This window comes from Molossus molossus, unplaced genomic scaffold, assembly GCF_014108415.1.
Source record: "Molossus molossus isolate mMolMol1 unplaced genomic scaffold, mMolMol1.p scaffold_m16_p_10, whole genome shotgun sequence".
In the NCBI taxonomy this organism is placed as follows: domain Eukaryota; kingdom Metazoa; phylum Chordata; class Mammalia; order Chiroptera; family Molossidae; genus Molossus; species Molossus molossus.
In genome coordinates this window covers 63,533,011-63,557,258 of record NW_023425345.1, presented here as the reverse complement: position 1 = coordinate 63,557,258, position 24,248 = coordinate 63,533,011, and the positions used below count along the sequence as shown (strand labels likewise).

Sequence of the window (24,248 nt, the reverse complement as noted above, 5' to 3'; positions counted from 1 at the left end):
CAAATGGTATTCTGAAAACAAGAGCATTGAATGTATGTGTCACTTTTAAGCTTCTTTTTGATATCTTTGTTTATGTTGAAGTCTACTTAGAAATTTGAGACTATAATATGGAATTGGATTATTGGAAATGGGTTGTATTGCCTTCAAATTTGCTTTCATATTGTAAATTTTGTATTTCCAAATGGATAACTGTAAAGTGTTTAGAAATAGAAATAAAAATTGTCAGAGTATCCCTCAGATTTTATGTCTGTATGGTGAAAATGAGAGACTTATTAAAGTAAAGATCTAACTATAACGTATAATCATGCAAAAGATGATTTCCTTCATTCTGGGTAAAGGTGTGTGTTGTAATTTCATGAACAGGATTTTCTATATTGAAAGTAATAAAATTATCCAGTGGAGTGATGAATGATATTAAGTTGCAGTGTATGTCACATGATTTTTGGAAGGATTGTTGGGTATTTTTGTTTTGCTCACTGTGACTTTAAATAATTTTTCCGTCTTAATGACTCATCCCTCCCAGCATAACACAAAATATAGGATGATAGCATTCTTTGCAGTAAGATTTATTACTTTTTCAGTAATCCATTTTTTCATATTCCTTGTCTCTTTAATACTAGTTTTTTCTTTGATACGTTTAGTTTTTAAAAGTGCATTGCAAGTAATAAAAGTAAAACATTAAAACTGCCTTTCTAGATTTTTTTTTCATGAAATAACTCCACCAAAAGGTTCATCAACTATAAGATAAGGGTACAATAACAGGTAACATTACAAATGGCTTGAGTATCTTTGAAAAACATGGGCAAATAGAAACTATTTAAAAGACAAAGTCCAGGATTATAACATTGTTTTTCCTTTTGCAGTTATACAATTTAGGTTTTTACTGTTAGGCAATGTGAATGTATATGTGTCCTCATGCTCTTAAGATTCTTACAACCTAGTGGAGAGGATAGGACATAAAAGATAATATCTGTAGTTTGGCAGAATATTAATTACTCTTAATTGTAGAGCAAAAATATTTCTTGATTTTGTGGCAAAATGTCATTAAATATTGTGTTCTTTTTGCCTCTTACTACATCATCATATTGAAATACTCTCATGGGTATTTTAAATACTCAATATTTCAGTGATCACTTATCCAAGTTAATTGAAGGTCTCTTTTGTGAATCTCTACTTAGTAAAGTTTTCACATTTATGTATTCTTAAAATTTTAGTGTATCAAATTTATTGGGGATTTTTTCTTTATGTGAGTTTTCAATGAAATTAATCATTGTAGATTCCTATTTAGCTTGTTTTTGGTTAGTTTATATATTACATTAGATATTTAAACAGGAGAATTAGAGTGAAAGTAAATGTTTTAAATTTGTATTACGTCTGAAGATTTGTACATGGATGTTATGTTTATTTAAATGTGCATACCGAGCTATATATAAATTTTATTTATAAATTTTGTAACATGGAGGACCTTTTGATTGATAACATTTGCAGAAGTTACTGTACGCTGTCAAATAAATACAACTAATTTGTAAAATAATTTATTGCATTTTATATTCAGTTCGCATTTAATTGTTAATGCGTTCTATAGAGTTGATATGTGGTTGAATTAATATTTACATTAAAATAATTCAGGCATTTTTAAAATTTATTTTTGTAGTATGCATACTTTAGAAATGACTTATGTTTCCATCATCACAGAAACAGTAGCTGCTATATTTTCACTTCTGTTTCAGTCATTAAATTTATAAGGCAGTAAGGTCCAAGAAGAATGAAATCAGAATGTCTCAAGTTTTAATCATCACATAAATTAGGAGCATTTCTCCACAACAAAGGCAGCTACTGTTTCGGTTAATTCTTACTTTGTGTTAGAATACATAACAGTGAAGTAGATGCACGACTTGTGTATGTATAGTTAAGCCAGCGTTTTTCTGTGTATTATGGGGAATAGCAAAATCTACATCACAAATTTTGACACATTACAGCTGAAGGAAGAGGAACACCTTCCAAGACAAAACAGTCTTCATGAGGGAAACATGACGCTTGTCCAGCAGTTTGCTTCTTGTGATTGAACTGAACCTGTAAGGATTCATGGATAAAATGAACAGGAATAGATCTGAATAAAGCAAATCTGCATAAATGGTAACCAGTAGCTCTCCTTTTATTTTTTATGTTGCTTAACTGTTTTTATTTGAGGAAAACCTGTGTGATTTAAAAAGTTATAGCTTTTGCAACTTTATTACTGGTTATATACTTTTTGGCCATTATAATGTGCAAGCAATTGGAAAAAATGTCAAGTAAATGCTTGTTTTTATAGTAGTTTGTTCTTGTTAAAAATGTTCATATGATAATGTCTGTAAACAGCACCACTTTGATTACAATAGATGTAGTGTTGTAATAAACTGTTTAATGGGGCTGATGTGTAAAGCTGTTCAAGTTATTTGATGTTTACACCTCAGGGAAAGTCTTGTGTTTAGCAATATCTAAAGATAATGTTACTATGACATTTATACTGTCCTTTAAAAAAGCGTTGCAATAGCATTTTTGGATATGCATCAATCTAATCTTGCGTTCAGTGAATTAAACATACTAATTAAGTGTCTGTTGCCCTTGGTTTTGATATTAGGATAGGTGATTACATGGATATTTAATATTTCTATATTCTGCTTTTCTAGCTGTTTTTATCTAGTTAGCTTGTGATTTTGCTGAATGGTATGTAAACCTGTAAAAATCTGAGATTTCACAGACATAGCAATTCAGGCAGTGTGTTAGGGGTCAAAACAATTTTGTGGTTTTAACATTTTAGTAAAAACCCGTACATATTTGCTACAGTAATGCAGCTTAATTACAACACAGATGTACTGAAATGCTTAATTGTAAACTGATAGCATTAAGGAACTATTTTGATGATTCCAATTTGATGGGGCAGTTATTTGTGGTTTTATATTGATAGTGCTTATGGTTAATTTTTTAAGCCATGGGCAGTGTAAATACAGTCATGCAGCAGACAGATTTGAGTAAAGAGAGCCTTAGTTTTATTTTCTGGTTACTGTATAGATTTCTGAAGGGTGTGATGTTTATTAACATCAGATTGTATTCTCCCATGTGTGTAATGGGATATTATAGGTCCCTATCTCCATAGTTTAAGGAATTCTGTGTATTTTTATGCAACCTTATTGGTTCATGCTAGAGTTACTTAGTTAATCAAAGATTTTTTTTTCCAAACCTGCCTTGCATATAGGCCCACAGTATAAGCACTTACCTAGCCTAAGTTTTTAATTGCAAAATTAACATAGGCAGTGTCACCTTGATTAGACATTTTATAGGAAGGTTATTCTGAATCACTACCAAAATTTAAGTTAAAATCCTTAAGCAGGTTATAATTTGCTTTTAATGTTTTTAAGATCTGATTGTCTTTGACAGATCTTCTGATAATACACATTGGTTTGTAAAAAGTATCACCAAATTTTAGAACAATGCTTAAAGTATTTTTAGGTACCCTAGATATTATGTCATGTGCAACTGTAGAAGCCCTCTAGAGATTTGCACTACAGTTCTTCACTTTCATCTTGTGCGCTGTCACACTAGCTCTTACAAAATTAGCTGTTTCAAATTATTCATATTATTACCAGTTTTATTTTCAAACATTTTGTGAGAGTATTTATGCATGGCATCATTGGTGTTTTTCAGAACTGTTTGCTCTCAAATTTAAAGTGTTTTATCTTGTTGAAAATGCACTTGTCTTTTTAACATTATTTGAGAGTTGTATCAAAACCAATTTTGTGTACGTATAGGTGTTTTTTTAGTTTTTGTCATTTCCTAGTTTTTTATATTTTAATTATAATGCCCTAATGCAAAATATGGAATAAATATATATTACAAGGGAAATTAGTTAATAGTAAGCTTTAAAGGTAAGTAAATATCCATGAGAATTAAAATTTCTCTGAACAATGTTGAAATGACATAAAAATCTGTTTGAACTTGAAATGGAACTGGAAATTTTATGCTAATTAAATCCTTCATTTATTTTCTTGATTTTTATCAGTGGAACCTTTTAATTGCTCATTCTATGTCTGTTCTCCCTACATGGCTGATCTCATTACGTGACTTGTTGCAGACAGTGTGAGTGTACTAGAATTGCTTGCTGCTAGTCCATTCTTTAAGTGTTGTCAGAAGGAAATAACTTTTTGGTTTGACCAATTAAATTTTACAATCTTACTCTACCTGATAACACATGAATGTATAGCTGTAAAGGTGAACATTGCAATTCTTGTTTTATTTATATTCCTTCTGTTGTCTATGGGCTGGTGTGATTTGAAAAATATTTCTTTTTTTAATGTGTAAACCAATCCAAAGAGATAAATCTTTATTTACATAGACACCAAAAAAGAGAGAGAGAGAAAGAGAGAGTCCCAGAGATCTTTCAGTTTTTTCTTTGTAGTAATTATAGTGGAAATGAAAACAAAGTTGAATTTAATTTTAAACCATAGCATTTATTAGTGCTATGCAGTCACATTCTTTTCAGCCAGTAAAGTTATATGTGAGTGATACAGCACCTGAATGGTATTGCTTCTTGAAGCAGCACTGAATTGAAATGTGCTACTTTTAGTTAAAGGACATATGTTGTGGAAAGGATATTCCAGTGTAAATTTGGGAGTGTTTATTTTGTCAGTTTTCATAAGCAAGATTTAGACTAAGTTGTAGTGGCTGGTTGGTGATCATAGTTTAGTCCATTTAATGTCCCCTTTACCTAGCTTATTTTTAAGCAGTTAACTACAATTTGGAGTTCACAAGTAACTTATGGATTGTAGCTTAAGGTATTATTTTCATTTAATTCTCCTGTGGAGAACATTGTTTTTTGTTTTTTTACTAGTTTTTTAAAGTCAGTTCTTAAACACGGAGGTTTTAATGAATGTTGTATAACATTTTATAGTGAAAGGGGAAATTTGTTGGAAGGGTAAAGACTTTCCCTTACATATTTTAAATGTGCCAATAACTAAACACATACTGTTTTTATACAATGAGATGCTACAAGACTTTCTGTTTGAGTGCTCTTAATATTTTGGTTTTTATTACCTGAATGATCATTGCATTTTCTGTATTTTATAAGATGGCTCCAATTTTGTGTTTTAAGGTTCAGTTGTTATTTTAAGAGAAAGTTTATGTTATGATTCTTTACTGAGAATACAGTATTGAAATTCTTGGCGTTTTACAGATACCTGCCTTTAAAATTTTAATCCATTAATTTCATTTGCATCCCATAGCCGTCTGTAAATGTTTCCCACAGTTGTATGTACTTGAATGCACGCTTATCCCATTGTACATATCCGACATTTTTGTGCTAAAATATATTAAGTGGGATTTTTGTAGAAAAGCATTCTATTTTTCTGTTCTTAAAGTGTGTGTGTGTGTGTGTTGTTTTTTGTTTTTGTTTTTGTTTTTTTACATTAATCTTCAGTTTAAACACTGGTGTTTTTTTTAGCAACTTGACTCTTAGAAGCCTTAGACTAATTTTTTAATAAATATTCAACCAAAAATTATAAATTTATTAAGATGTGGCCTTACATATAGCATTCCTTGTGTTAGTAATGTGAGATCTTTTATTTAAAGAAATCAGATGATTCAGGATTAAAGTTTCATTGTAAGTTGAAATAGAAAATGTGCTAAAATGTCTAGGCTTCTCAGAGGAAGTTCTTATACTCTTCTTTCTTGGCATTAGAAAGAAGTTATATAAATTTTTATGAATATTCAAAATATTCAGGCAATTGTATCCTGTTCAGATTGATTTAGGTTTGTCTTAACCAATGTTTCTTTAAAATTTCAGGTTGTTGGCATTCGTTCTGAGTATGCAGCTACTATGGTTTTTGTATGGAACGTATATACATTTGGTTAGTACAGACATATTTTAATGGTTTAAAGACTTCCTGCTATATTAACATTGCAATGGGAGTCTTAAAATATTAGGTAGAAATTAATTGAAGTCACACAAATCTTAAAATGGTATCTGTCAATAATAAATACTACAGAGAGTTCTCCATTCCATATGAGAGTATCCTAAAACTCCGCCATGGGTGTAAATGTTTTACATTAATTTCATAATTAGACCCTGCATTCAGAAAAAAACATTTTGTTTTGAAGGTGTTTTTTTTTCTTCTTGTTGCATTGTTACTACGTAACACTTTTCAGCATTTTGTAAGTAATTTTAAAATACAATGGTGAATTCATGTTTATTTTTTTACGTTGGAAAATTGAAGTACTCAGGTGGTATTTAATAGGAAAGGATCCTTTGGGGTAAATCATAGTGTATTCTAAGGAATGCATCTATAACATTGATGACTTTAGCCTTAAAAAGGTCTATTATTCCTTCTTCATCTTCATCCCATGGTATATTAGCAAAGTAGTTTACAGCCTTGTACAGCCTTACAAAGTTGTTTTATAATTTTTGATGGGAAGCCCTTAACAACAACAAAAAAATTGTATTATATTCCAGTATCCATGAATTAGTGAATCACGGTTTGTAAATAATTTGTCTAATACCAGAAGGCCAAAGAAAGTCTTGAAATTTTAGCTATTGACTCTATGGTGACTTCACGCAATAAGATTTCTGTGCAAAAGGTAAGATGATCAAATGACATTTTTTTTGGTGTCCATGATAACTAGACTTTTCATATTTGCTTTTATTAGAAAGCTCATTCCATTTTATTAAAATGTTTGTAATTGCAATTTTGTGTTTAATGTTTACTTTCTGTCTTTTCTTTCTTTAGCATTTAGGTGATTGTTCAGCAGTTTGCTATATGGCCATTGTTGGCCTTAAACTGCACTAGTAACAAGCATGGTATTTATCTTGTATTGAAAATAAAACCAGTTTTGATAATACTTTGCAGTTTGTCCTTTTTGTTTGATTCATAATTTGTTAACCATTATATATGGTTTGAATAATTTATATCTATTGGCCATATGCAGTATAACAAAAATTGGACTGTCTGTATTTTATCTTTAAGCTAGTCTCATATAGTGGTTATTTTCTTCTGTATTGGCATTTGGTGGTCCTTAAAGCAGATTTTATCTGGCTGAAATTAAGATTTAGAAACCTAAAAGATTTCTAGGCTCTCTTCTCTCCCCTCCCCTCCCTCTTTTTAATCATCACCTGATGATACTTTTCCAGTTATTTTCAGATACAGTGGGAGGGTGTTGGGGGAGGGGAGGAGTGGAGTGAAACACCAATGCAAAAGAGACACATTGATTGGTTGCCTCTTGCATGACCTGGACCAAGGCCCAGGACTGAACCACAACCAAGGTATGTGCCCTTGACCAGAATCAAACCCATGACTCTTTGGTCCTTGGGCTGCTGTTCTAACCACTGAGCTAAACTGGCCAGGACAGCCTTTTTATTCTTAAATTTAAGATTCAGAAAACATTTGTCTAGTTTTAAAGGATAATTCACCTTACTAGACGAATCAAATAACAATGTCTGTAGAGCGCAGCAAAAACGTTTCACCAGATACCTTGAAAACAATATAGATTACTTTTAAAATAGTAACATTGTGATTTCAATGAGGTTTTTTTGTGCCAAATATATCAGGCTCCAGAATTCTCACTTGTATGCTTCAGAGCATATTGAAGGTAACAATGCTAAACTGCTGAAATGACCATATGAGAAATAAGAAGTTAGCATTATAGGGATCCCTTTCCATATCCCTATTAAAATTATGGTTCAGGTTTGGTTAATTTCCCTAATAGTCTTTGTTATATGTTTACATTTTAAAGAAGATTCCATTCATTGATCCTTACATTTGAATTGAGGTTCTTGCAAAGATTTTTTAACTGAAAGAAAATATAGGAACGTCTTCTAAACCAGATGCCACAAAACTTCATAAGAGTTCGTAAAGTCCTGTTTTAGTGAAAGGGGCTTTTAAAATAAAGAATTTACAGGCAGAATTTTTTTCGTCTCCTACTTTTATTTTCAAACTATTAGTTACCATGAAACAAATAGTATTAAAAATGGTTTCCTAAATGTAGGAGACAAACACACTTCTGTGTCTTTGTCTCCTTTTTATATTTTACTAACAGAGTTTTTGGATTTCCATATTACATTATTTCCAGTCAGCTGTCATTGTCAGTCAGTGTCAGGTAAAGGATATATTCTTTAGCTTTCAAAAAGCTATATTCAGAAAATAGAGTTTATTTCTTTAATGTAGTTTATTTCCTTAATGTTATACAGAGACCTAAAGAAGAAATAAGACAACTTGGAGAATAGGGAAGGGAAATACCTTCTAGACAAAGAGGTTTGAACGGAAGGACTTTTGGCAGGAGGGAGCATATTAGTAGGAATTAGAAGAATGCCAGTTTGGCTGACGTAGGGAGTGAAAGTCTTAGCTTATGTATGGGGCTCAAGGAAAGGCAAGGGTCAGGACTTTTCAGGGCTTGTAAATCACATTAAAGATGGTCCCAAGTATGGGTGTGGAATCATTTTATAGTTTTTATTGATTTTAGAACGGAGAAGGGAGAGAGAGAAACATCCATGAGAGAGAACAACGATTGGCCGCCCTCTGCTTGTCCCCCACTGGGGATTTGGCCCACAACCTGGGCATGTGCCCTGACTGGGAATTAAACCAGCAACCTCTTGGTGCATGGGTCGACACTCAACCACTGAACCACACCGGCCGGGCAGTGTGAAGTCATTTTAAATGTCACAATTAGAATAGGATTTCAGAAGTCTTGGCTGCTGATTAAAATGGTAAAAGAATAAATGAGGTAAACCTGTGAAACTATTGAAAGTCTTCAGTTACAAGGTGATAGGGGAATAATAAGGGTAGAGAAAAATGAACTGAGTAAAAGACTTAGGCACAGTTGATAATACTTAGTGAAAGTATTATGACAAGGTAAGAAGGATGACTTTTAAAGCTTGTATAATATTCTATCCACTAAAATGGGAAATGGAAAGAAGATGTAGGGGCAGTATTAATTTAGTGCTTTCGAAATCCAAGAAATAAGTAGTGTAGCCCCACGGTTTTGGAGTTTAGATTACATGGGTTAAAGCCATAACTTTTTAATAACAGTTACAATAGAGAAAAAACATCTAAATATGGGGCAAATGCCTGGTCAGTGTGGCTTAGTGAATTGGGCGTCCTCCCATGGACTGAGGTCCCAGCTCGATGCCTGGTCAGGGCACATTCCTGGGTTTCAGGCTTGATCCCCAGTAGGGGGCGTGCAGGAGGCAGCCAATCTGCTTCTCTCACATCGATGTTTCTATTTCTCTTTTTAAAAAATCAATAAAAACATTAATAAATATGGGAGAATGAGGAAAAGGGAAATTGAGGAGTCTGGTACAACTTTCAGGCTCTTGGTTTGTGAAACAAACTGATAGATCAGTAGTATGAAACAAGTAGCTTTGGATTGAAAGAAACACCTTTCTCAGGAAAGAAAATATGGATAGATAAATGGAAGTTAGTGGACTGTAGGTAGGTGGTAGAAGTTTTAAGACATCTAGTGACTAAAAAGATTGAGGGCAGTGTACAATGGGTTATGGCTTAAGTGAGGGAGAACGAACTGATGTTGATCAGTAGAAGCGTTGTCAGGACTTAGCCTAGCCGAAAGTGGGCTCCATTTTTGTGGTGGCAGTCCAGTAATACCTTCGGTCACAGAGCAGGTTAGTAGTTGGATCAAGCTATGGGAAGGGGGAGACAATTGTCCCCATTACTTTTCAATTCAGTGGTTGTCAATTCAGCTGCAGAATAGAACCACCCATGCTCTCATTTCTTTTTGTATGTGGGGTGGTGATATGCCATCAGCATTTAAAAAAATTGCTCTTGTACTTAGTAGAGCCTTTTTTTTCTTTTAATTTTATTTTTGTTACAGATGTTTCTCCTCCCCCCACCCCCCCATTTACATCCTCCTCCCCATCACCCCCACCCCGTCCCCGGCTTTGTTGTTTCTGTCCATTGGTTATGCTTACAAGTTCTGTGGTGTATCTCCCCCTCCCCCTTCTGAGTGTTGTCAGTCTGCAACCTACTTCCACGTCTCTGGGTCTACCCTATCCTCAGACTGTTAACATTCATTATATTCCACAAATAAGTGATATCATGTGGTATTTGTCTTTTTCTGCTTGGCTTGTTTCGCTTAGGATGATACTTTCCAGGTCCCTCCATGTCATCTCAAAGGATAAGAGATCTTTCTTTCTTACAGCTGCATAGTACTCCATTGTGTATATGTACCACAGCTTTTTTTCTATTCGTCTACTGATGGACACTCGGGCTGTTTCCAGATCTTAGCTATTGTAAACAGTGCTGCTATGAACATGGGGGTACATATATTCTTTCTGATTGGTGTTTCAGGCTTCATAGGGTATATCCTAGAAGTGGGATCACTGGGTCAAATGGAAGTTCAGTTTTTAATTTTTCGAGGTAACAAACACCATATTGTTTCCCATAGTGGCTGCACCAGTGTGCATTACCACCAGCAGTGTACTAGAGCCCTTTTCTCCACACTCTTGCCAACACTTGTTGTTTGATGATTTGTTGATGGCAGCTATTCTGACAGGTGTGAGGTGATACCTCATTGTTTTAATTTACATCTCTTAGTAGAGCTTCTTAAATCACCATATTGGGGTAATATTCTCCTTTTATAAGTGAGCCAGTGTTGTCTGAGGGGTTCTGATTAGCAGAATAGTGAGTTGAAGTTAGAATGGGTTTGATTCCATATCAGCATTTTTCAGTTACTTGCTGTATTTTACCAGCTAAACCCCCACTGCCATAGCGCTAACTTTAAAGGCTTTATTGATACCTGAACTGTGAGCATTTCAGAACATGTTACTTTAAAATGTTTAGTTCCACAAATTGCCTATTTGCCCTGTACAGGATCCTATGCCAGGTAAAGACAGGCCATAGCAACTTATTGGTATCTTGTTAATTTAATTTAAAAAATTTTATTTTTGTTGATCCTCATCAGAGGATATTTTTTCCATTGATTTTTTAGAAAGAGTGGAAAGAAGGGAGGGAGGGGGACAGAGAGAGAAACATCTGTGTGAAAGAGACACATCGATTGATCGCCTTCCTCTCGAGCCCGACTGGGCATGGGGATGGGGAGAGGGGTTGAACCTGCAACTCAGGTTCGTGTACTTGACCGGGAATCAAACCCAAGAAGACACTTCACAAGGGCCAACGCTCTTAACCACTGAGCCACATAGGCCAGAGTGTTAATTTTATTTATTATTATTATTATTGTTTTAGAGAGAGAGAGAAACAGATTGGTTGCTCCCTGCATGTCCCCTGCCAGGAATCAAACCCGAAACCTGTGCATGTGCCCTGTCCGGAAATCTAACCAGGACCTCTCAATCCATGGGACTGTGTCACACTGGCTGGGCTAATTTTGTTTTTGTTTTTTTAATGTCTCATAGATACATATACAGGTTCTAACCTACATAATACAGTAGCTATCCTATGACATACAAGATGGATATAACGTTTGTGGAAATGTTAACGTGGGGAAAAATTTGTCATTGACTCAGGAATTGGGCCCCACCCTAGTATGGTTTAGAAACTTCAGTACCATTGTGTACCACTTTTGTTCTCAGACCTCCCTCTCCCCCACCCCCCCAAAAACACTGGGTAAGTCATTGTACATTATTACCTATATCTTCAGCTTTCCCCAAGTAGGGGGAGAAATCACCTTAAGTGAAAACCGTAAAACATAAATTTTTAAGCATCTAATTTATCCTAAGAACGTGCTCAATTTATTAGAAAATGATTTGTAGAATGTGAAGACTGGAGCCAATAGTTATTCAATGATGGCTGGATTTTCACAGTTAATAGTGTGTCTATTATAAACACTTGTCTGTCAAAGTAATTTTTATACAACTCAAGTTATTTCAGGATTGCTGGCAACCATTCTACCTCAAATGTGTATGTTTAAGTTTTTTTTATATTTCACATTAGTTGTAAACGTGCTATTAACAGATCTGCACACCGGGAGACTACCTGTCATAAATTTATGTAGCAATTCATTGACGTTGTCCTTGGCTTTCTAAATGAACTGAGTATATGAATGGACACTAATGGGAAGATGGAGATGAAGGGCACAGGTCCATCCATCCCTATTGAGAGTACCTGGAAGTAACCTATCTAAAGTTATATGTTACCAATTGTTACCCCAACCCCTGCTTACATGAATATTGAGGACATAACATGTTCTCTACCAGAAATTAATCAATTGGTCAGTTAGCATAAGTAGGCAGATAAAGGTGAGTCATAGTGAAGATTTTAGTTTACATTTTTATTATTTCATGCATCCTTAGTCTACTGCATTTCTTGGCACTCTTCCTGCCCATGGCTGTATTAATATTCTGTCAGTTTCTAAGTTGATAGTATTTTCAGTTCAGACCTTTTCCCCAAACTAGAGACTTAACTACCTACTGGACACCTCTACTTGGATATCTAATAAGCACCTCAACTATTCTCCACCACCTACTCAGCCCACAGTCTTTCCTAGCAGCTAACATCAACACCATTACTTAGTTGCTTAAGGTCAAAGCGTTGAAATCATTCTTGACTCTCTTACACTCCATATTCAGTGTATCAGGAAATCTTTTTGTGTACCATCAATACCTAGAATCTGACCAATTACTGCATTACCACTGCTTTCATCCGTTGCCTGTGTTGCTGCAGTAATTCCTGATAGGTTCTGCTTTTATATTTCTACAGTTGTCAGCACATCTTCCAGGAGTTTTATTGTCTCTGTTCAAAAATCTGCAGTAGCTTCCCATTTCTGTCAGAGCAAAGCTCCAGTCCTTAAAAGATTCTTCCTGATTTGGCCCCAGTTCTCTGACAGGATCTCCCATGCTCACTGCATTCCAGCCACTCCAACCACCTTGTTTTTCAAACAGGCCAGGCATGCTCCTGTCTCAGCCTCCGCATAGGTCATTCCCCTGCCTGGAATGCTTTGGGTGTCTGTACAACTGCTGCTGATGTTTATTTCCACCTTAAAATTTTTTTTCTTTAAAAATTTTTTTTAATCCTCACATAACCTAAGGATATGCTCTGATTTTAGAGAGGAAGTGAGAAAAACATCTGTGAGAGAGAAACATTGATCAGTTGGTTGCCTTCCGCACGCACCCCTGACTGGGTATCAAACCCACAACTTTTTGATGTGTGCAACAATGTTCCAACAACTGGGCTCCCCAGCCAGGGCTTTTTTCACTTTTCTTTTGAAGAATGGGGCTCACTGTCTCCCTTAACTCTTCTTTATTATTTTTCTAAGCATTTGTTACCTAATACAAATATGTTATTGCCACGCACACTATGTTGTCAATTAGAATATAAAGTCCTGTTTTCTGTTAAGCCCCAAATACCCACATCATGTAGATGGGCAGGCCGACGCTCTAACTGCTGAGCCAAACTGGTCAGGGCCATTTCTGGAATTTTGAAAAATTTGCTAAACAGTAATTCCCTGTTCTGCCTCTCCTCCCACTCCTGGCAACCTCTTCTGAACTTCATGACTGAATTTGCCTATTCTAGGTACCTCATAAGTAGAACCATGCAATATGTGGTCCTATATGACGAGCTTATTTAACTTAGCATAATGTTTTCAAGGGTCACCTATGTAGCATGTATCAATTTCATTTTTATGGCTGAATAATATTCCATTGTATGTGTATTACCAGGTTTTGTTTATCCATCTACCAATGGGCATTTGAGTTTCCTCCTTTTGGCTGTGGTGAATAAGTGCTGCTATGAACATTGATATACAAGCATCTGAGTCCCTGCTTATGAATCTTTGGGTATATATCTAGGAGTGGAATTGCTGGGTCATATGATAATTCTGTTTATAGACTTTGAGGAACCTTGATACTTTTCCACAGCAGTTGGACCAGTTTGCATTCCAATGAGCAATGCATGAGATTTTCAGTTTCTCCACATCCTGACCAACACTTAATTTCCTAAGGGGTGTGAAGTGATATGTCAAAATATTAATTTAGTTTTTATTGAACCAATTTTGTTTACACATATTTCATTGGCTTATGTAATTCTAAATTATGAAATCACAGAAAAAAGTGCTATTGACATAAGTTTAAGAACAAATAACTGGCTGATTAAACAATGTAATTAAGGCAGGAGTTCTTAAACATGTATGTTGTGTGATTAAGTCAGTTGTATTGAAAGCATGTGTAATATAAGTTGGTTATGTGAGGAGCACTTGAGTGCTTTTACAGTATTGACATTTTGTGTGTCGTTAAATGTTCCAAAAGCTTGCTACCGGAAGTGTGGTCTACAGACTTTCAGTGTCAGTGCCATCTGGGCTGGGAACTTGTTACAAATACCCAATCGGGCCCCATCCCAGACCTCAGGAATCAGAAGCTGCAGTTGAACAAGATCCCCAAGTGATTTATATGAACATTAAAAATTGACAAATTGAATTTTAAACTACTTTTAATGGCTACCTGGTATTTCAACTTATATCATGATTTCAGTCAGTTCTTGTCATTGAGTATTCAGATTATTTCACTAGATTTTTTGACTAGTGTAAAGGATACTGCAGTGAAAATTCTTACAAGTTAATCTAAATGTACCTCTCTATATTTCAAGAAGTAGTTTGTTTGAGTGCTTGATTCAATGAGTATGAACATTTGAGCTTTTTGACACAGGAAGTTGCCCCTTAATTTACCTTTATTCAGCTGTATGTGAAAATGCATATTTCACTTTTTCAGTGATGGGTGCTTTTTAAAAATGTAAATTTAAGAGGTAAAAAAGGGTATGTTTAAATATTTTGTGATATGTACAGTGGCTTAAATATTTTAAATGTTTAACAATATTTTAAAATGTTAGTGTGCTGCCATCTAGTGGTAGCTTTGTGTAAGAAAGGGGTAGGTAATGATTTATTAATTCCATTTTATAATTGAGGAAACAAACAGTTCAGTGTATTCATTCAGGCCCAAAGTAGTATAACCAGTAAAGGACAAACAAACGAATTATTTTAAATCCTCACCAGGATATTTTCCATTTATCATATAGAGTGGAAGGGAAGGAGGAAGAGAAACAGACGTGAGAGAGACACATTCACTGGTTGCCTCCTGCACGACCCGACCAGGGCCGGAGACAAACGCAACTGAGGCACGTGCCCTTGACCAGAATCAAACCTGCGACTCATTGGTCTGCGGGCTGACACTCTAACCACTGAGCAAAACCGGCCAGGGTGACAAACAAGAATTAAAAGATTCAAACCAACCTCCAGTTACCAAGAAGAATCTAGGAGATTCTTTTCTAAATCAATGACCCTGTTAAGTCACAACAGTTCAGTCAAATGGAGTGATTGAAGTAATACTTTGGTTATTCTGGTAAAATCAGTAAAACTTTTTAAAAAAAATAATCACTCCACATTTTATTTTATCCTCACCTGAGGATATTTTTCCATTTTTTGTTCAGATAGAGTGGGAGGGAGGGAGAGGAAGAGAGAGAGAGAGAAACATTGATGTGAAAGGGACACATCAAGTGGCTGCCACCTGCAAAACCAACCAGGGCCAGGGACAAACTGCAACCGAGGTACGTGCCCTTAGCGGGAACCGAACCCGGGTCTCTCTGGACCTAGGCCGACGCTCTAACTACTGAGCCAAACTGCCAGGGCATGTAAAACCTTTATTTCCATTCTTACACTGAAAATATTTCTAAATTTGCTCAGTGCACACAAGTCATTTGAAGGGAAGGCATTTTCTACCTACATATTTTGTGCTCATAAATGTAAACCAATACTTTAATAGAGGATATATCTAGTATTTCTTCGAAACAGGAAGTATATATTATTTTGATGTCATTCTGCATAGAATTCTCATGGCAGGTGTAAAATTGGTTTTCATATTACTTAACTATACTAAATACTGTTTTTGTTTTTAACCCTAGGTGAACATATCTTTTTAAGCATTTGAGCACCTGCTCTGTACTAAGTGTGGGGTTCAGGAAGGATATATCAGCCAAAGAATATGTTTTCTGCTCTTGGGGGGTCCGGAAATTAATTTCTATTCAATGAAAACTCAAAATGACTGCAATGTGCAAAATTTCTTGAGCACACAAATAAATAAAACAATGTGCTGTCTGGAAGAAGGGAATTGAAGAGACTGTGCTGGCCATTTTCCCACATGTTATTTCATATATAAGTGGCAAAACAGTCCTACTGGGGTTCCTTATTTTATAGGTGAGGAAACATGTATATTCAGTAGCAAGATGGTAGTCTACCTTGGAGTCAGAGGAGCCAACCTAGAGAAGGTGGCAGTGGGACTTCTCAGTGGTCTGGTCATTATTTACAGATGATATGAAAGACTGCAAATAAATTAATTGAATTACAGGCAAGCTCTAAATACGAAATCAATATAGAAACCAGATATAATGTAGCTAGTATTAAATAAAAAGACATGCAAGCCCTTCTTGGAGAAAGTTTTAAACCTTTATTCTGTTGGAAGACATTCACATAAGACCCTAATCAATGGACCTAACATATTCATGAAAATAAGGAAGAGTCAGTATTGTAAATGACAGTTCCTCACAATTTGACTCTTTGTTAATGCAAATCCAATTCAAATTCCAAGATACTTGTTTCTTTTTTGTTATTGAACTTGACAATCTGGTTAAAAACTTTATGTGGAAGTTAAAGGCAAATGACAGCCAAGAAGGAAATGGGGAAGACTCTCTCTCTCTCTCTCTCTCTCTCTCTCTCTCTCTCTCTCTCTCACACACACACACACACACACACACACACACACACACGAAACTCTTATCTCTGTACCAGGAAGCATAAGAATAAAGCAACATTTTTAATAGCAGAACATGGAAATAGCCCCGATGTCCACCAACCTTATTGTAGACGAGTGGAACATTTTGTACAACAAAATATTATATATAATATTTTATATATTATATATATTATATTATTTTGTATATTTTATATTATTATATATAATATAACATTTTGTACAACGAAATATTATATATAATATTCTGAAAATACAAGAATTCTAGGTGTCTACAGCAAAAATAAATTTTAAACTGTTGGCTGGAAAAAAGTCAGAAAAATTTATACAGTTTTATTTCATTTTTACAAAATTCTGAAACAGGCAAAATTGTGAATGTGTGTGTTAGAGATACCTAAACTGGGGGAACAAATACAAAGAAAAGAAACAGAAGGAAATCATTAACAACATCCTGCATAGTAGTTCTGGAGGCAGGAGGGCGAGCAATACAGTTAATGCTGTGTTCCACATGGGGCTCCTAACGTGTCAGTGTATTTGTTCATCAGAATGGTTGGTACCCATGTGTTTTTACTCTTAAACTTTAAATGTACATTTTAATAATGCTTATTTAAAAATAAAATTAGGCTAGAAATGGGCTTTCAAGTATTTAAAATAATACTTAAGGTATTTCTTCCAAAACATTATAAATGCTACTTGAAGACAGTCAGTTTCCTATTTGTATTTTATTTTATTTTATTTTTTTGTTTTGTTTTTTTCTATTTTTTGTTCAGGTAGAGTGGGAGGGAGAGAGAGGAACAGAGAGAGAGAGAAACATCGATGTGAAAGGAACACATCGAGTGGCTGCCACCCACACAACCGACCAGGGCCGGGGACAAACTGCAACCGAGGTATGCGCCCTTAGTGGGAACCGAACCCGGGTCTCTCAGGACCGCAGGCCGACGCTCTAACTGCTGAGCCAAACCGGCCAGGGCTCCTATTTGTATTTTAATTTGTGTGTGTGTGAGTACAGTTGACTTGAAGTGGGAGGTAACAGTTGGGGAGGGTATGGAAATAGCAGAAAGGTAATGTTATAAACAGTCTCCTGCTTCAGCAGATTCTCAACATGGAAGAAAGGCGTGTGTAGTTTGAAAAAGCACACTTTAAAACTACCAATGTTACATTTTATTTCAAAATTGTGGAATGATTACCTCCATTGGAGTCTGCTTCCTAAAGAAATTGCTAAGATGGAGGTTACCAGAACCAGAGTCTTGTTGGAACAGAATGGGCCCTCACAGTGCCAGAAGCAACTTCCATTGGATGGCAGGCCAAGATGGTCAGGGAAGTTAGTATTGGGGTGGCAGTGAATGGTGTCTTCTGATACTTGAAAGGCCCTATTATCAATGGGTTCTGTGTATTCAGGAATTGCTCAGTTACCCACTAAATGCCAGGCGCTGTTCTAGGATTAAACAACAACAAAAATGCATCTTGTGATTAGTGAAGAAGTTAATTTTTTCATGAAGCAGTGGATATATTTTCATCAATTTGGAAGGTTAATCTATAAGTTCTTGTTGGATATTATGAAGATAATTTCATTGAAGATGTAGTTCAGAAATTTCACTATTTGATTGATTTTACATGTGTACATTCCAGGATTAGCCCCAAGAAAGGTGGTGCTGCAGTATTCAGGAAGTCTTGGAGCAGGTTGAGCTTTTCAGTAAGATAACTGAGTGGACCATTTGATTTGACAATCTGGAATTCATTTGGTGTCTGAGTAGTATGATTATAATGGAATGATGAGGATAAAGAGTGATTGGAATGAATTCAGGATGGAATGGAAAGAAAGGAGATAGTCAAATATTTTATTTTTTGTTTTATTTTTTAATCCTCATCCGAGGACATTTTTCCATTTTTTGTACAGACAGAGTGGGAGGGAGAGAGAGGAAGAGAGAGAGAGGGAAACATCGATGTGAAAGGGACACATCGAGTGGCTGCCACCCACACGACCAACCAGGGCCGGGGACAAACTGCAACCGAGGTACATGCCCTTAGCGGGAACCGAACCCAGGTCTCTCCGGACCGCAGGCGGACGCTCTAACCGCTGAGCCAAACCGGCCAGGGTGAGATAGTCAAATATTTTAATTTGTATTGATTTTAGAGAGAGAGAGAAACATTGATCAGTTGCCTTCTGCATGCACCTGGACCAGGGGTCAGGCCTACAACCCAGGTGTATGTCCCTTGACGGGGAATCAAACCCACCACCCCTTGGTGTACAGGGTAACACTCCAACCAACTGGGCCACACTGGCCAGGGCAGGGAGATAGTCTTAAAAGAGTATCATAAAGAGCAAAGAAATGGGAAAGTAGCTTGCAGGGATGCTATCGTTAATCATTAGAAGCCTGAGTGAGGTGTTGCACAAACCAAGTGTCATGATGATTTATTCAGAATGGCCAAGCCACATGTCAAAGACCATCTTCCCTTTGTTACCTTATATAAAGCCCCCGAGAAGTACCTATTTTTACAAAATATCCACCCTCCAATGAGCTACTACTGACCAGTGAGTAGCAGGAGTACATAAAGGTCTGGAATAGTGACTGCATTGAGGCTTCCTCAGCCCTAACAATGGAGCTCCCCACTTTTCTCACGGAGTAAGCCTGTGTTCTCATATGGGACTTGAAGGGCATAATGGACTTTTACCAGTACTTGGTGTGTGAGTACTTATGCAGAGCCTCTGTTTATGACTGCAAGCACTCAGCAAGGACACAAACAATAACTCAGAGAAGCCTTACATAGTGCAGTCACACACTATGGGGAACTTATTTGCCTCCATGTATGATAATACATTTATTCAGGATCATTTGTGGTTAGCATATGGAATAGAAACCCATTTTTTTGGGGGGGGGTGGATCGTGTAGACAATACTAGTGATTAAATTCTTCTGTACAAGTGGAGAATAGTGACCAGTGAACTTGGTAATAGCTTAGATGCAATGTTCCTTCCACCTTTTCTTAGAAACCAACCAGAGCGATGGGGGTGGGGGGAGGGGGCGCCCTGCATATGTTTCCTAGTGCTGCTGTAACGAAGGACCACAAAAACAAATCTATTGACTCACAGTTCTGGGACCTAGAAGTTTGAAGTCTAGGTATCTAGGTGCAGGTAGGGCCCTGCATATGTAAGTAGGCAGCCTGCCAAACATTTGATGTGAATTAAACAGACAAGAAGCAATTCTAGTTGTCCCTCCTTAAGCATGGGGAATACATTCCAAGACTCCCGGTGGATACTTGGATAGTACCGAACTCTATATACAATGTTTTCTCCTATACACACACATCTATGGTAAAGTTCGATTTATAAATTAGACACAGTAAGATTAACAACAATAATAAAAGAACAATTATAACCATATCCTGTAATAGAAGTAAAGTGAATGCAGCCTCAAAATCTTAACACTGTACTCACCCTCTTCTGATAATGTGAGATGATAAAATGGCTGCATGATAAGAGAGGAAATGAGGTGAATGACAAACACCATGGCATGGTGTTAGGCTACTATTGACTGACTGGCAATACATCAGGAGGAGAATCATCTACTTCCAATTATCCTGGGTCATTGAACCATGATGATGGCAATGGTTGGGGAAATTTAATATGTTTAGTTTAGTTTTAGTTTTCTCTCATTGAAAGCAACCAAAACTGGAGAAATTAATTATACAGGGTGTGGCAAAAGCAGGTTTATAGTTGTGAATATGCAAAATAAAGTTGATTTTTGTATTATTTATTAATTATTGTATTATTTATTGTTATTAATCTACTTTTGCTCATCCCTGTATATCTGTTTGAAAGTATCAGAAAGCAAGCAATGCATGAGGATTTATAGCATTAAAATTTAGGAAAGGAGATATGAATTTAGCATATGAGACCACCTATCGGCCAATTCCGAAGGTAGAGGCCAAGAGGTCTAGAAGCTAAACACAGTTTTTAACAGATGTATGGGGCTGAAATTAGAGTTGAAAAAAATATATACCTCAAGTTTTTTTTTGTGTGTGTGTGTGGGGGGGGGGGGTATGTGCCCCTCACGGGATCTGAACCTGGGACTCTCTGGTCCACAGGCCGATGTTCCAACCTCTAAGCCAAACCAGCCAGAGCTATACCTGAAGTTTTAATTTGGAATGCAAAAGGGTTCAATCCAGGTTCAAATGATCTTAATCCCTGTTTGTATTAAAGGGACTACAAGTGACATTAGTCTACCTGCCTGGCAGAAGCAAAAGTAAGTTATCTAGAAGAATAACATCATCCAGAGCTTTAAACTGTTTATAGTTCATCAAGTGTGATTCTGACACTCAGTCCAAAATAACCTGACTTACCAGGAGACAAGACACGGATGAAAACCAAGAGAAGTAACAGACAATGGAAGCAAGTCTGTAAAGATCTAATGATTTAAGCCAGGGGTCAGCAACATACGGCCCATAGGCCAAATCCAGCCCTCTGCCTGTTTTTGTAAATAAAGGTTTATTGGGGCTTGTATACTGTTAACAGTTTGGCAACAATGTAGGCTATTATAATCATATGAAGTCCTTTCTATCCAAAGTACTTAAAGTTAATACCTGATTAAAAAAATAAAATGTTAAAAATTGCTAGGAAAGTGATCATATACACAGATTCATGGGAGATGAAAGAGAACCTTGAGCTCCAAAGTCTAAAATATTTATTTACTATTTGGCCCTTTACAGGAAAAGTTTACTGTCCCCCAATCTATACAGCTGTTTCAATAAGATACCAAAACAATAGCAAATATAAAAAATAAAGACAATTATCGAGATAAATGCAGAAATTAGTGAAAATAGTAAACAACATATCCAACAATTGGTACTTGGGAAATAAAATAGAGTAAACCCTAATGAGACTGATAAAAAGTAGTCCCTTTAATAGCTCAGCGGTTAGAGCGTCGGCCTGCGGTCCCGAGAAACCCGGGTTCGTTTCCGTAAGGGCATGTACCTCGGTTGCAGTTTGTCCCCAGCCCTGGTTGGGTCGTGCGGGTGGCAGCCACTCGATGTGTCCCTTTCATGTTGATGTTTCTCTCTCTCTCTCTCCCTTCCACTCTATCTGAACAAAAAATGGGAAAATGTCCTCGGCTGAGGATAAAAAAAGAGAGACAGAGACTGAGGAGAAGGTACAACCAGTATGAGGAATTGAAGGGGGAAATTAATAAAGGTTCTGCATAATTTTAAAGATAAGAGCATTTAACAAACAAATAATACTAATAAACTTGAAAATTTATATTCAGTGGGAAAATTCCTAGGGCAAAAACCAACTTACCAAAACGGACAGAAGAAAAGTGAATATTAAAGAAATTGAATTTCATACTTCCCACAAAGAGAACAACAGGTGTATTCTTTCAAACATCCAAAGAGGAAGTAACACCAGTTACACAAAACTTTTCAGAGTTTATAAAAGAGTAATCTGGCTTCACCTGAGCAGGGTGAAGAGGAAATCCATGCAGGTTGCTGACCCCGTGTGTGGTGTCAAAGGCCAAGTGAGGTGATGATGCTGCCCACATGGGGGCAGTCTTACACAAGTGGCCGGAGCCCATACTACTTGAGCAAGGTGTCTGTGGAAGGGGTAGCCTGTGTGTGTGTGTCCTTGGGAGGGAGGGTGTGAGAATCCCAGGAGTCCATGTGGAGGAACAACTTTGTAGAGTGTTACAATCCAAGGTGAATGAGGAAGGGTTCCATAATGGCTGCATCTTGGCATGGGCGTCAGAGCCTGACAGGTGAAGAAAGTCAGTTGTAGATTGTCACAGCCTGTAGGATGGGGAGGGCATTCATGTAGGGGGAGGCCTGGTGTGAGGTGGCAGAGCCCAAGCAGGGAGAGGAGATATCTTTGTGGTAAGAGGGGAACAATGGAGATGAGAGATGAGTTAGATATGGGGGAATTGATTAAACGGGGAAAAGGAAAATAGAGGATAAGTTTCTCATTTTCTGCGTAGGGAGTTAAAAATACAGAAAGGGTGAAAATGGATGAGCCTGTGGTTTTGGATTGAAGTTTTATATACATAAATATATTTCCTGTCTATGTCCACTGAGAGGGCCTGGGAATAGTGACACTTTAATAACAGGGACCCCTAAAAAACAAAAATAAAGATAATAAGAAAGAAAAAATAATAGGACGCCTCGCATCTAGATCTTGGCTTTGAAATGTTGTTCACTAAAAGAAATCAGGGCTTGGTTTGGCTCAGCGGTTGGAGCATCAGCCCGTGGACTGAAGGGTCTTGGGTTTGATTCCCGGTCAAGGGCATGTAGTTTGGTTTCGGTTCGATGCCTGACCCCTGGTCAGGGTCATGTGGGAGGCAACCAACCAGTATGTCTCTCACATCAATGTTTCTCTCTCCCTCTTCTCCTCCCTCCCTTCCACTCTTATCTAACAATCAATGAAACGCCTGCCAGTGTGGCTCAGTAGACTGAGTGTGGCCCCATGGACTGAGAGGTCCCGGTTCAATTCCGGGTCAGGACACATGCCTGGGTTGCAGGCTCAATCCCCAGTCCGGGGGCGTGCAGGAGGCAGACGATCTATGTTTCCCTCTCACACCGATGTTTATATCTCTCTCACCCTTCCTCTCTCTAAAACCAGTGAAGAAAAAAAATCAATAAAACATTTTTTAAAATAATAAGAGGCTTTTAGCTAAGAAAGAGATGTTGGCTAATCATTGTTTTTAAGGGAAAAAGTAAAAATCAATGGAAGACTATCCTCGGGGAAAGAGTAATAATAAATAAATAAATAAATAAATAAATAAATAAAATCAGTGCTACTTAGAGAAATGGCTGATTTTGAGACTGTTGCAGGAAAATGAAAGAATAGAACATCTTGTGCCAGGGAAGCAAGGAAGTTGTCCAAGAATGGTGGAAACCTATCAAAATGACCCAGAGGCCAGCTGGAATGAGTGCTGCTCCCCTGGCCAAATTGGGGACAATTTGGGCAACAAAGAAAGTGATAGTACAGACACAGACTATTGGAACAGAATAGAAAGTGCAGAAATAAGCCCATCACAGAGGGACAAGTATTGTATGACTCCATGTATATGAGGTATCTAGAGTAGTCCCCAGTCAAAATCATGATTCTAAATTTCCAGTCAAAATCATGGAAACAAAGTTGAATGGTGATTGTCAGGACCTTGGGGGCGAGAGCTCGTTTTTGATGAGTATAGAGTTTCAGTTTTTCAGTTTTACAAGATGAAAAATTCTAGAGATTTGTTACAGAACAATGTGAATGTAGTTAACTCTACTGAACCATACACTTAAAATGGTTAAGAGGTCACCCTGGTCGGTTTGGCTCAGCAGTTGGAGCATCGGCCTGCGGACCAGAGAATCCTGGGTTCGGTTCATGCTAGGGGCACATAACAAACAAACAAACAAAAAGATTTTAGCACATTATAAAAGTACAAAGCAGAAATCTATATAGATAAAAACAAATCAAAGGTAAGGGTAAATTGATAAGGAATGGGATATTTGCATAGTTTTCCCACCAAGTACTTACTAATTATAAAGGGGAA

At 36.7% G+C, this 24,248-nt stretch overlaps 1 protein-coding gene across 9 annotated transcripts in view; it reads left to right on the top strand.

Annotated features, from left to right (window-relative positions):
• CPSF6 (cleavage and polyadenylation specific factor 6) overlaps positions 1-6,868 on the top strand; it is a 38,300-nt gene extending 31,432 nt beyond the window's left edge. For 2 of the 9 annotated variants that reach the window (XM_036250919.1, XM_036250918.1), the window contains exon 11: positions 1,980-2,400. The gene's annotated coding sequence lies outside the window, so the exon portion shown is untranslated. Of the gene's footprint in view, positions 1-1,979 lie in introns of all 9 variants that reach the window. The other 7 variants (XM_036250921.1, XM_036250916.1, XM_036250922.1 and 4 more) reach the window with 7 other exon arrangements.
• The last annotated feature ends 17,380 nt before the right edge of the window (positions 6,869-24,248 follow it).